General features: G+C 36.9%; 1 non-coding gene across 1 annotated transcript; it reads right to left on the bottom strand.

The window, feature by feature from the left end:
- Nucleotides 1-12043: 12043 nt before the first annotated feature.
- On the bottom strand, nucleotides 12044-12125 carry TRNAS-GCU. Its single transcript has one exon. It is a non-coding gene; the product is annotated as a tRNA-Ser (tRNA).
- Nucleotides 12126-12234: the final 109 nt, after the last annotated feature.

Raw genomic sequence — 12234 nt, forward strand, 5'->3', positions numbered from 1 at the left:
CCAACTTCCTGGAATTTGCGTCAAGCACATGTGTTGGGCAACCCCATATGCGAAAGTGACGTAAACTAGCTTTACGTCCGTTCCACAACTATAGATGTGTTCTTGAAATACTCATAGAAGAAACACAGTTGAGAATGTATACCGCAATCTCCACTGCGAAACCCTAAAACAAGTCTGATAAGGAAGCATAACTCATCATCGAACGAACCATGTCCAAAAAAGTTCTGTTTCTCCTCTCTGCTGCACTATTCTGTTGAGGTGTACCTGGTGTCGAGAGTTGGGAAACAATTCCATGTTCTAATAAATAGTCCTGGAACTTAGAATCCAAAAACTCTCCACCTCGATCTGATCGAAGTGTTTTTATTCGTCAATCCAAAGCATTCTCAACTTTCGCCTTAAATAATTTGAACTTTTCAAAAGATTCTGACTTTTGTTGCATCAGATAGGCATACTCATATCTAGAGTAATCCTCAGTAAAACTGATAAAGTACTCATAGCCTTCTCGAGCTTGCACATTCATAGAACCACAAAGACCAGAATGCATTAATTCAAGAGGCTCTTTGGCTCGCACATTCAAGAAAACCACAATGAGACGACGTGTCCGGTGCTTACTGGTAATGTCATCTCACCAGCCTCCAGCTGTCGTCAGGATCTAATCCCTTGAAAAGAAGAACATACATGATTAGTGGCGCTCGAATCTATTATCTAAGCAGAATCATCATTCTCCACTAAACAAGTTTCTAACACAAGTAAATCACATTTACTTTTGTCTGCCTTGGTCTTAAGCTTGGCTGTCTTCCTTTCCTTTAGAGCCTCGTGCTTGGGCTGTCCAGACGGTTGTTCGACACAGGGACTCCATGATCTCACGTGCTGAGACCATGGGCTCATGGTTCTTGGCCAATACGTCATTAAGACTAGCCAAGATATAGGCTCAGGGCTTCTCGTTTTCCCGTGTCCAACGCTCATACACCGCCCGAACATTTTGAGTAGCGTCCTGAGGTGGAATAGAAGGACATTCCTTCGCAAGGACAAACTTCAGATCCTCAATGATGAGTATCGTCATGAACATATGTTTCCAACTTGAATAGTTTTGGCCATTCAGTTTTTCGGCGCTAAGTAAACTGATAGTGGCTATAACCATTAAAAAAAAAAATCGTTGCTGAAAAAATGAATAACCTTTTATAATACTTTGCAAATACCACATTTTTTAACCAATTAGTTTTAGCAAAACAAATTCCAAGTACCCTAAGTGATAAGACTTCTATTTTGCAATGATGTCCTAGCAAGGCAGGACAAATGTCACCAATGGGGTGATCAGATGTCTCTTCACCGGGATGAGACATTCTCAACCATTAGGTAGCACCAACTCTTGGAACTGAACCTAATAGCCACCATTTGTTCGATCCAAAACTGTTAACCATTAAAATTCTGCGTAAGAATAACCCCTCGTTTTCGGCCCAAGAGTTCAATCCTAATGCGCCCACCATAGGGAAAAATCTTATTAGGACAATAGACTAAGTAACTTTATCCTCTTACAGGAGATCAGATGAAGAAACGTGTAAAATAACCATCCTATAGGGGGAACACCCAGGGTGCCACGAGACGATGCATAGAAACTTTATTCAATCTAACGAGAGAGACCGTGGGATATGCTGTTGCACTTCCCACTCCCACTTACTATGAACATTCTCTCCATCAACCTTGATATTGATCTACCCAAACACCATCCTTTAAGGGGACACTCCCAGGATGTCACAAGGCCCAGGATAGATCTCATGGTGTGAACTATGAGGGAGAAATGTAAGAGGTGTAAATGAAGCATCAAATGCCCAAGTACCTCCCACTGAATGTTCTACCTAGTGGTTTATTAACCTAGACAATCCGGCTACTGATTATAATCTAAGTCATTTATTAAATTTGCTCAAAAACAACTTTTTTCTTTGAAATAAAAAACAAGTCCAAGTAGTCACATTAAACTCTTTAATGGACTGGCCTTAACTTGCATGCATGCATCAAATCTATCTAAAACATCTTTCCAAGTAGGTTCCCAAGTAGGGGTGTTTCGTTGCCGTCACCTTAAATACCCTAGCCTAGACAAAACCCACCTTAGACAAAAGGTCAAGTATAGATAGATTTACTACATATTAATCTTTTACTATTATTTTAGATCTAATTTCCTTTTTTAACCATTTATAAAATAAACAACTAAAATATACATGCCACATAATGAAGTATTTATAACGCTTATAAATATTACATTAAATAAATAATGCATACATAATATAACTCTTATATTATATGATGCATGAGCATGTACTTACGTAAATTAAATCATGCTTCACTAAATCATAACACTTATAATAAAGAGAATATGCATGACCTAAGGTGGGATTTATCTATATGTGCATACCATATGACATAAAAAAAAACATACATCACATGTATAAAACCATGGATTAATGGACCGGGATGAACCAAAACAAAACCAGAATGAGAAAACAATCTATTTAAATAATTTTGCTGAGTAAATTGGTTCACAAGCGAACCGGGTCTTGAACTACTGGACGAAGCTCCCATTGTTTAGTAAACGCCTCCAGGTAAACAATCGTGTAGCACACACTAGACGATAACGTAAAAGCTAAACAATTGCATGGACAACAATGAGGCTGCGAAGCCTAATCGTCTAAACGATCGCTTAGCACGTGAAAGGTAAACAAATTACCATGCAATTACTCCACGATCGTATAGTCAATAACTAAGCGATGAGGCTTGCTGAGCTATACGATCGTTTACCTCATCGTCTACACGACACAACATACACTTGATTGTCTTCTTCCACAAAGAACAACAACCTTTGCTCTGAACTTCAACACGAACGACTCAAGACTCAAATCAACTTTGAATTTACAAACTCAATAGAAATTAATTGTGCCAAAAAATGTAGGGGCCTTTACAATTTACTTGAGAATTCAAACCGAGGTTACATCCCAGAAAACTCCATTAATCAACACATCCACAAACAAATTAACAATTAAAACAGAGAGTAGACATGTTGCACCCACCTTGAATGTAAATGCAATTCTTTTGTAGCAATGAATTGAAATATTGATGACATGCAGAAATGCACGTCATCCTAAGCCTTTTATTTAGAATTATGAAGGTTGTTAAGCGTAATATACGGTGATTATGTTAGGAATTCATGAGAAAATGAGTTTCTATCCATCAGCATAAAGAAACTCGGTTAACCCACTATTACGAGTTATTTGCATTCAATTGTCTATCTTTGTAGCTAACGCAGGAAGCAAATGCATACGCGGAAGCCGAGCTATCGCAAAGACGACCGCATGTAGATAATTTCTCCATCGCAAAGAAGAACGCATACGTTAGACGCATGAATGTTGCGGCCATCAACCTCATATGTCCATCGCATAGAAGTTGCGGTCGTCAAGCGAATATGCTCATCGCTGAGAAGTTGCAGTCATCGAGCAAATGCGATCATCGCAAGGAGATTGCGGCTACATGATGATTGCATAATAGAGGGATGAATGCAAGGTTGGTGAAATGCAACATGAACGCATATCTCAGGAGTATCAAAAGATGATGTTGACATTTCACCTACCACGCTGTTAGCAGTAGATATTTAGAAAAGGATCATCACGCCGCAAGTGTCAGATTCAGAGCAGGTCCATTACTATTGTCGGCAATCAAGCTCTATAAATTCTGAGCAGAATTTCATTTTATCCAAGGTTTTTTGCCCAAGGCTTGCCTTAGGGCGGATCCTTGTGATCTAGACGAACACATGAGAAGAAAGTTTGAGAGTTCTTCATCTCCTTCATCCATTTCGAGTGACGACCGGAGCCTTCGTCGGAGTTAGAGCTCGAGAGAGTCTGCTCCACTGCCCATCTATGGCACCATCGACAGCCTTGACACACATCTACTGGAAGCAAGACATTGCTTCCAGCTGGTCCTTTCATTTTCTCTTCTTTCCTTATATTGTATTGTATTACATTTTGGCTTAAGAAATTAATACATTTTGTGATCAATGCATTTCTATATTTTCTTCGATTCTATCTCCATCTTCCTTTACTTAGCATCCTTAACTTTCATTGCATCACTTAGTGAGATTACTAGAGTATCACATACTTAATCATGCGGCATAAGAATATGAAGCATGTAGCAAACCATCGGGAGGTGTACGTTGCGTGAGTGTTGTGAGAAAACCTTATTTGCTTGGTGTCAAACTGTAGCAACTCCTATCTATAGGCAGACGCAATGCTTGTCTATGAGTAAAGTCAGCAACAACTAACTGTCCGGGAGGGTAAGTGGTTGATCGCATTAAGCAATGTAAGCAAGTATTCACTAGAGATAGGAATAATCTTACGTCAACCAGGTTTACGCGATTATCTTGTCTTATGAGGGCATCATTCATCATTTAGGCATACTTGGAAGAGTAGTCTAAAAACCAAATCTAAGTCTCGGGAGAGCAGATTGGATCGCATAAGTAAGAATGGGAAACTTAAGAATAAGCTCTGTTTGCTATTACACAGCATATGCACCCTACGGATAGGATATTGCATGCGTCCAGAAGTAGGATATGGTGGTATGCGGTCATCTTGTTTATGTGTGGAAGCACATGAGTAGGAATAGAGACTTAGAAATAAGTGTTGGGATTGGTGTTCTAATTCTCTCGGAGTCTCGTTGTTTCATAAAGATACACATTGTTCAATGAATAAAATAAGTGTTATTTAATTCTGGCATTTACTCATATCCAATAAACAAAGCTCCTTGGTTATCTTATGTGAACTTAAGCATGTATATGTGATATACAAATAGATCATGCCTTAAGTGATAACCTGAATCGGTCTGTAGTATAAGAATTAAGATGGGATATTTGATCCTGGTGACACTACGGATACGGCTCGAGGTTTACAAGTGTTGTAAACTACTACAGATGGTAGATCCTGACCATTCATGTGGAGACGTGGAGCGAGGGTGTCCTATACAAAGAGTTTGTATAAGACCTGGACCACGAGATGACTAGACTTTGTATATAACGCCATTAATACTAGAGATTTACATCTCACCTAAATGACCATAGGTGACACGACCTCAATCTTGAGTGTTTTGGGAACTCCTACCTTTGAGGACGGTCCTTTGATTAGTATGGGTGAGAGTGACCAAATTGCCAACTCAACATGCCTACCTTTTTGGGAACTTGTCTGATCTGGGAGCTGGGAACTCAATCCACAACATGGAATTCACTTCTTTCCCGAAGCAGGGATAAGTAGAGAGATTGCTCCCTTAAGGGCTGATTCCGGGACTTGAACATTGTGGCCACAACTTCTCTCTAGAAGAGAAGACTCAGTCATAGTAGGACTATGACTTATGTTCATTAAAGGGATCAGTGGTACTTAAGGAGACAAATGTAACTACAGGGGCATAACGATTATTGGCCCAGCTGTACTTACTAGCGATCTGTGAAGGGTTGTTGCACTGCTAATTGGTTAAGATGGACACATAATATATCAGTAATGAGGATAGTTCAGCTGTCGGTCTTTAGTGGAGTGTCTGGCAGTTAATGGATGGTGGATCCCGTGACTAAAGAGTTTAGTTAGTTATTCACATACCATTGGAGCTTCGGATCTACAGGTCCATGAGGTCCCCTTGGTAGCTTGGATTTTGTTGATGATCAGTTCTTAATGTTGATTTGAAATGTTTAAATTGACAAGAGGTATTTTGATTATATATGATATAATCGGTATGATGTATGAGATACATCTAGTGGAGGATTGATGTGAATCAGATTTACTTTAAGTACCATGGAATAGAAAAAGAACTATGGTTTATATGTTTCATGAGATGATAGGTTATAAATATAGTATGATAAGTTAATTACCATTTATGTTTATAATATATTAATTATTAGATAATTAATACTTTTTCTTTTTAATAACCAAAGTAGTGGTGATTATTGGATCATGGTAACCGTGAGTTTAAAAGGGAATTGGCTTCCTATTTGAAAAAAAAGTTTTTACAAAAAGATTTAAAGATTTTTTGAGTTTTATCTCTGCAAAAATAAACTCACATAATTCGTCAAGTAAATACAGGTTTATTAAACGACGGCTGGGGTGAGCTAAACGATCGTGCAGGTGCAAGTTAAAAGATCGTGCAGTTGTTTACTAAACGATCGCATATCTTTGCTAACGATCGCTGGCCCAAGGTAAACGATCGTGTAGAATCTGTACGCGACAGACTGAGCTAAACGATCACATAGCTTTTGCTAGACGATCGCATAGCTTTATCTAAACAATTGGCATCGACCTATACGATAAGTCTCAGCCATTCCCACTTGCCAATCGTGTACGCGATCGTTGTTTCCTCCTTCGTCTGCCTCACACCAGTCTGAACAGAGCCCACCTTCTAGATTTTCGCCGAGAATACCAAGGTCGCCTGTTTGGTGGTGTCAAACTCAACTCGACACCGCAGATTTTCTGGAGGGTTGGGTGCGTTTGTGGTGCTTGGTCGTTCGCTATTGCGGAGGAGTTCGCGACTGAGGAGATCGTTGAGGACGAGCGTGAAGTGTTCGTGCTATGTTCGTGCGGAGTTGCGGTCGTGTAGATTGAGCATTCGAGGGTGCTGTTGTTCGAGCGGCCATGCAGATCGAAGCGTGGAGACACTTCTGCTATTGTGTGTAGAGTTTTCTTTCTATGCATTTGTATTTATTCATGCTATAATTTCTGTATGAATCGCATAACCGTTTGTGCTGAAGTCGACTGTAAATGTTATTTATTTCATGATTGTAATTTGGAATAGTCTTGCTTCCGCTACTCACAGAAATCTCGTGTTCCGATTTCCTTTAATAAGGCCTCTCGACACTGTCGCATATACATCACATGCGTCCTAGAAATAGGCACAAGTGTGTGTGGCATGATCGCATAGCTTTGCGCTGGGTGAGGTTGCCCTTGTGATCAAGCTTGGGGTTGTGATAAAGACATCCTCACATTTTATCTGTTTTTCCATGCACTTTACTACGCATCAACAGTTGTCGTGTCTCTATCTCTCATTCATATTCCCACTACTTTGTCTGTTAATTAGGAGTAGGAGTAGTTTATTAGCTTATACCCCCCATCATTCTTTTATTCATCCGTCGCAAACACATCACCACATACACTTATCTATAAGTCCTTGAGTTCGACCTCGGATCACCCAAGAAACTTGCGTTCACGTTATGCTTGGCGCGAGTGCAAGAAAAATTGTGACAGGAACGCATGGTCATCGCATATAAGAGTAACGCATATTTTCATTCCAAGCATGACAACCGACGCATGAGTCTAAACGCATAACCTAAGACATGCATCGCATATTACGTCCCACATGATTTTAGTCATTAAGTTTTTTACGGCTAATTTTACATCACCAAATATCAGAAACCTGGCTCGGATACCAATTGAAGGAATTCTTATTCAAGAGTAACTACGAGTGGAAGCAGATCTTTCCAATTCATTATGACAGAATTACCACATATACATTGAAACATACTATAATGCGTTCATAATACTAAAGAGATCGAGAAATCATACGAAGACTTTTTCTTCACAACAATCTAAAACTCAATCGTCTACCTCGAACAATCACCACACAAACAGAAGGAAACGTAGATGACACCACCACTCAGAGCCCTCAGTATTCTTGGAGTGAGAATCCAAAGTGTGGGCTTTATTCGATTTGGTAGAGGGAGAGAGGAAAAGAGATCATATACAACGATCAAGCAAGTGGGAGATGAGCTCATCTATCGTATAGACAAGATGCTTGACCGTTTAGGTGAAGTATACGATCGTGTAGGATAAAGGTAAGCGATCATCTAAACGATCGTGTAGGAAAACGGAAGCGATCATCTAAACGATCGTGTAGAAAAAAAACTAAGCGATCGCCTATATGATCGTTTAGTAAATATCGAGAGCTAAACGACTACTTAGGAAAAGCTAAATGATCGCTTAGTAAATAGCGCGCGCAGGTATAATCATTAAGCGATCGCTTAGTAATATCGTATAGGTAAGCGATCGTGTAGGCACTATTGTATAGGCACGGATTTTCTAAGTAATGGCACATTTTTTAACACAATGTCCGCACATCTCATGCTTAACACACCGTGAGCTATTTATGCATCTCAAAGTGATCTTTCAACTCACTCATCCGTTATTAAAACATTAGAGATGCCGTCCCATTTCCCTTTTAACCGTCCAATGAATATGATCACTTCATATTCATAACATATAAATTAATATCATATATTAATATAGTATTTTCCTCTACTAGATATAAATCATATTTATATCCAATTTCCTCCAAATTAATGTATCTCATACATAAAATTAATAATATAATATATAATTAACTAGTTCAATTATATCATATATAATCGAACTCCCTCTTGTCAATTTGAACTTTTCAAACTGACCCAAAAACTAACTCTCAACTTGTATCCAAGCTACCAAGGAGACCTTATAGACCTAAGGCTCGAAGCTCCAACAGTACGTGAATAGCTGATTAAACTCTTTAGTCATGATATCCACCATCTATTAACTATCAGGCATTCTACTAAAGACCGACAGTTGAACTCTTCTTGCCATAGATATATTTCTATGTCCATTGGATATAACCAATCATCAATACGATGACCCTTCATAGATGCTCGTAATTACAACAGGCCAATTTACCATTTTGCCCCTACATCTTCCTCCTTAAGTACCATTGATCCCTCTAATGAACAATACAACATAGTCCTACTATGTGTGAACATCTCTCGGGCCATGAGAAGGTGCATGGCGCCACATCGTTCAAGCCCTGGGATCAGCCCTTAAGAGAGCAATCTATCTACTTACCCCTACTTTGGGGAAGGAGTGAACTCCATCTTGTAAAGCTGAGTTCCCAGCTCCCAAATCAGACGAACCTCAAAGTGGTAGGTTTGAGTCGGCACTCTGGCCACTCGCACTCATACAAATCAAAGGATTGTCCTCAATGGCAGGAGTTCCCAACTCACTCAGGATTGAGATCATGTTACCTATGGTCATCCTAGTGAAGTGAAGTCTCAGTCATGAACAGAGTTATATAAGGAGACATTAACACTTCAAGGTCAGGTCTTATACAAACTCTTTGTATAGGACGCCCCCACTCGCATGTTCACTACACGAATGATCAGGATCAGACTATCTGTTACAAGTCACAACACTTGTAACAATTCCACAAAGTGGGAAGCATCCGTAGTGTTACCAAGATAAGGTTTCCCTCCTATATCCATATACTACAAACTATTTTGGTTGTCACTTAAGACATGATCCACTTGTATGTCACTACATTCATGCTTAAGTTACATAAAGACAACCAGGAATATTAAGTTTATTGGTTTATGATAAAATAAAAAACATCTAAATGTGCAAAGTTAAGAAGTGAGGTAAATATCATATATATTATAGATCACAAGTATTCTTACAAAGTTGTTTACAAACTACAGGACACGAGGCTTTAGGGTATAAACCCCAACAGTTAAGAGTATTTTTTAAACGTTTTGAAAGTTTAGGGGTACTTTTGAAACAAAACTTTAACGATTTCTATTCAAAACTAACGGGAAAGGTATCGTTTGAACTAGGGTTGGCAACGGAGCCCCCCGTCCCCGCCATTTGAAGGTACGAATGGGGGCGAGGATTCCCTGTCAGGGAAACGGGGTCTCCACGGGGCCCCATTCCTCATTTCCCCGCGAGGATTCCCCTACTAATTCCCCGTGGAGAATCCCCTACTAGTTCCCCGCGAGGATTCCCCATTTTTTAATTAAAATGGGCTTAGCTTCTTGGGCTTAAAGTTAGAATTTGGATATTTAATATTGGACTCCAATCCAACACTATACATTATAAACATATATATAAATATATATTTATAAAAATATAAATATATCAAATTGGGGTCGAGGATTAATCAGGGTCGGGGTCGAGGTGAGGATACCGTCCCCGTCCCCAGACGAGGCTCCAACAAATTTTTTCAGTTTGACCCCATCCCCAATCAAACCGAGGATTCCCCGCCCCGATCGGAGCGGGTCCCCAGGAAATTTTACTAACCCTAGTTTGAACTCTTTTTGAAAGTTTAAATGTATTTTTGAAACTTCAAGGACATTTTTTACACAAAGTAGTATAAAGTTTAGGGATATTTTTTACCATTTAACCTTTTTTTCCTCAAGAAAATTGAATTAACCAGTCTTATCTTATATTTAATTTGAGATTTAAATTAATTCATCTTATTGTTTTGAGATCTAAAATAGCCCTTTATAATTTGAGGATTTAGTCCTTTCATAAATTTAATTTAATATTAAAATATTACGTTGTTTCATTTTTACATTAACAATTTTTTTTTACCATTTTTCAAAACCTAAAATTATATATTATTATTATTTTCCATTTATCTTGCTAGCTTAATAACAATAATTGATACTCTTTTACTATGATCCTGTTTTATAACCATACATATATATATATTTTTTAAGTTTTTTAAAATTAAGCCTATAGACACCACTTCTACCTCCAAATTTCTTATTTTGTTATCTACTTTTTACTAATGATTTAAAAAATCAAGTCAAAATTTTAAAACTAAAAAGTATCTTTTTGAAAGTTTTTTTTTTTAATTTGGCTTAGAATTCAACCATTGTACTTAAGAAAAATATAAATCAATGTAAGAAATGAAGAGGAAATAGACTTAATTTTCAAAAACAAAAAATAAAAAAATAATAATAATAAAAAAAGCGAAATGATTATCAAATGGTGTCTATACCCTTGAGTTATGTAATGTTTAGGTTTACAATACTTTATTAAAAAAAAATAATAAATAAATAAATAATAATAAAACAATCATTAGAGCAAGAAAAGGTCATACAAAGCTGAAATACTATATTTGTTAAAGTTTCTATATTTTTAATATAAAATTTTCATGTTAGAAGTACAAATAAAAGAAAAAGGTTTTTTTTCACAGAATTTGCATACAAAATCTAGAAATAGTTTTTTTAAAAAAAAAATCTACCAAATGCATATTCTTCAACGAATTAAAGCCACGTTTATCAAATCGTAATGAATATTGGTGTAATCGAAATGAAATTCTATTGATGGATCGATCATAATGAGCTTTAATCACAAACGTAATTGAATTGTTCTTGATCACATTTACTATTACTGTTACCATTATCGTTACAGTCAAACTGTAGTGATAATAGTATCGGTAACTATGTCAAAATTCACAATTATTTCTCTGGAACAGTAACAATAATGGTAACTATAATGGTAATAGTAATAATACGACATAATTTTCAGACATAAGTGGATTCAACACATTTCGCAAATATAATTTTCAATCATTTTATATTTTTTTATTACAGATCTCCAACTGAGCTCTACCTATCATTATGAATACGAAGCACCCATAGACACTAACAAACGTAAAAATTAAAAAAAAAAAAAAAAAAAATGAATTCCACTTTCTAAAATGCCTTTCAGTTGTTGCGATATACCTCCTGTAAACGTGATCTAAGTTAATCTCACAGATTTCTACGGAGGACAAAACATGTAATTAGAAAATAAACTTTGAACTTTGAGAATAGGCGAGAAACCAATTTTAACCTTAGGGATCAAGACATGTTACTTTTAAAACTTAAATACGTTCTGTTAGGTAATCATTTTATTTTTGTTTTTTTTTAAAAAAAAAAAAATTAAACCTATTGACATTACTTCTACATCTAAATTTATTCATTTGTTATCTACTTTTTACCAATAATTTAAAAAACTAAACAAAATTTTGAGAACTAAAAGAAATAGCTTTCAAAAAGTTGTTTTTATTTTTGGAATTTAGCTAAAAATTCAACCATTGTAATTAAAAAAAGATACAAATCATTGTAAAAAATGTGGATGAAATAAGCTTAATTTTAAAAAACAAAAACGAAAATCCAATGGTAAGACCTTAAAAACTAAATTTGAATCTCAAAAACAAAATATGTATTAACCAAAATAACCGTCGCCTGAGAGATTCGAACTCTCGCAGGGAAACCCCATGTACTTAGCAGGCACACGCCTTAACCACTCGGCCAAAGCGACTAAATTTGTTAACGATTTAATTTAAATTTTATATAAATAAATAAATAAAATATTTATCGAAAGCTACAACTTACCAAATAAAGCAAAGGGAATGGCGGACGGACCCACA

The sequence above is a fragment of the Benincasa hispida genome, chromosome 9, assembly GCF_009727055.1.
Source record: "Benincasa hispida cultivar B227 chromosome 9, ASM972705v1, whole genome shotgun sequence".
NCBI lineage: Eukaryota > Viridiplantae > Streptophyta > Magnoliopsida > Cucurbitales > Cucurbitaceae > Benincasa > Benincasa hispida.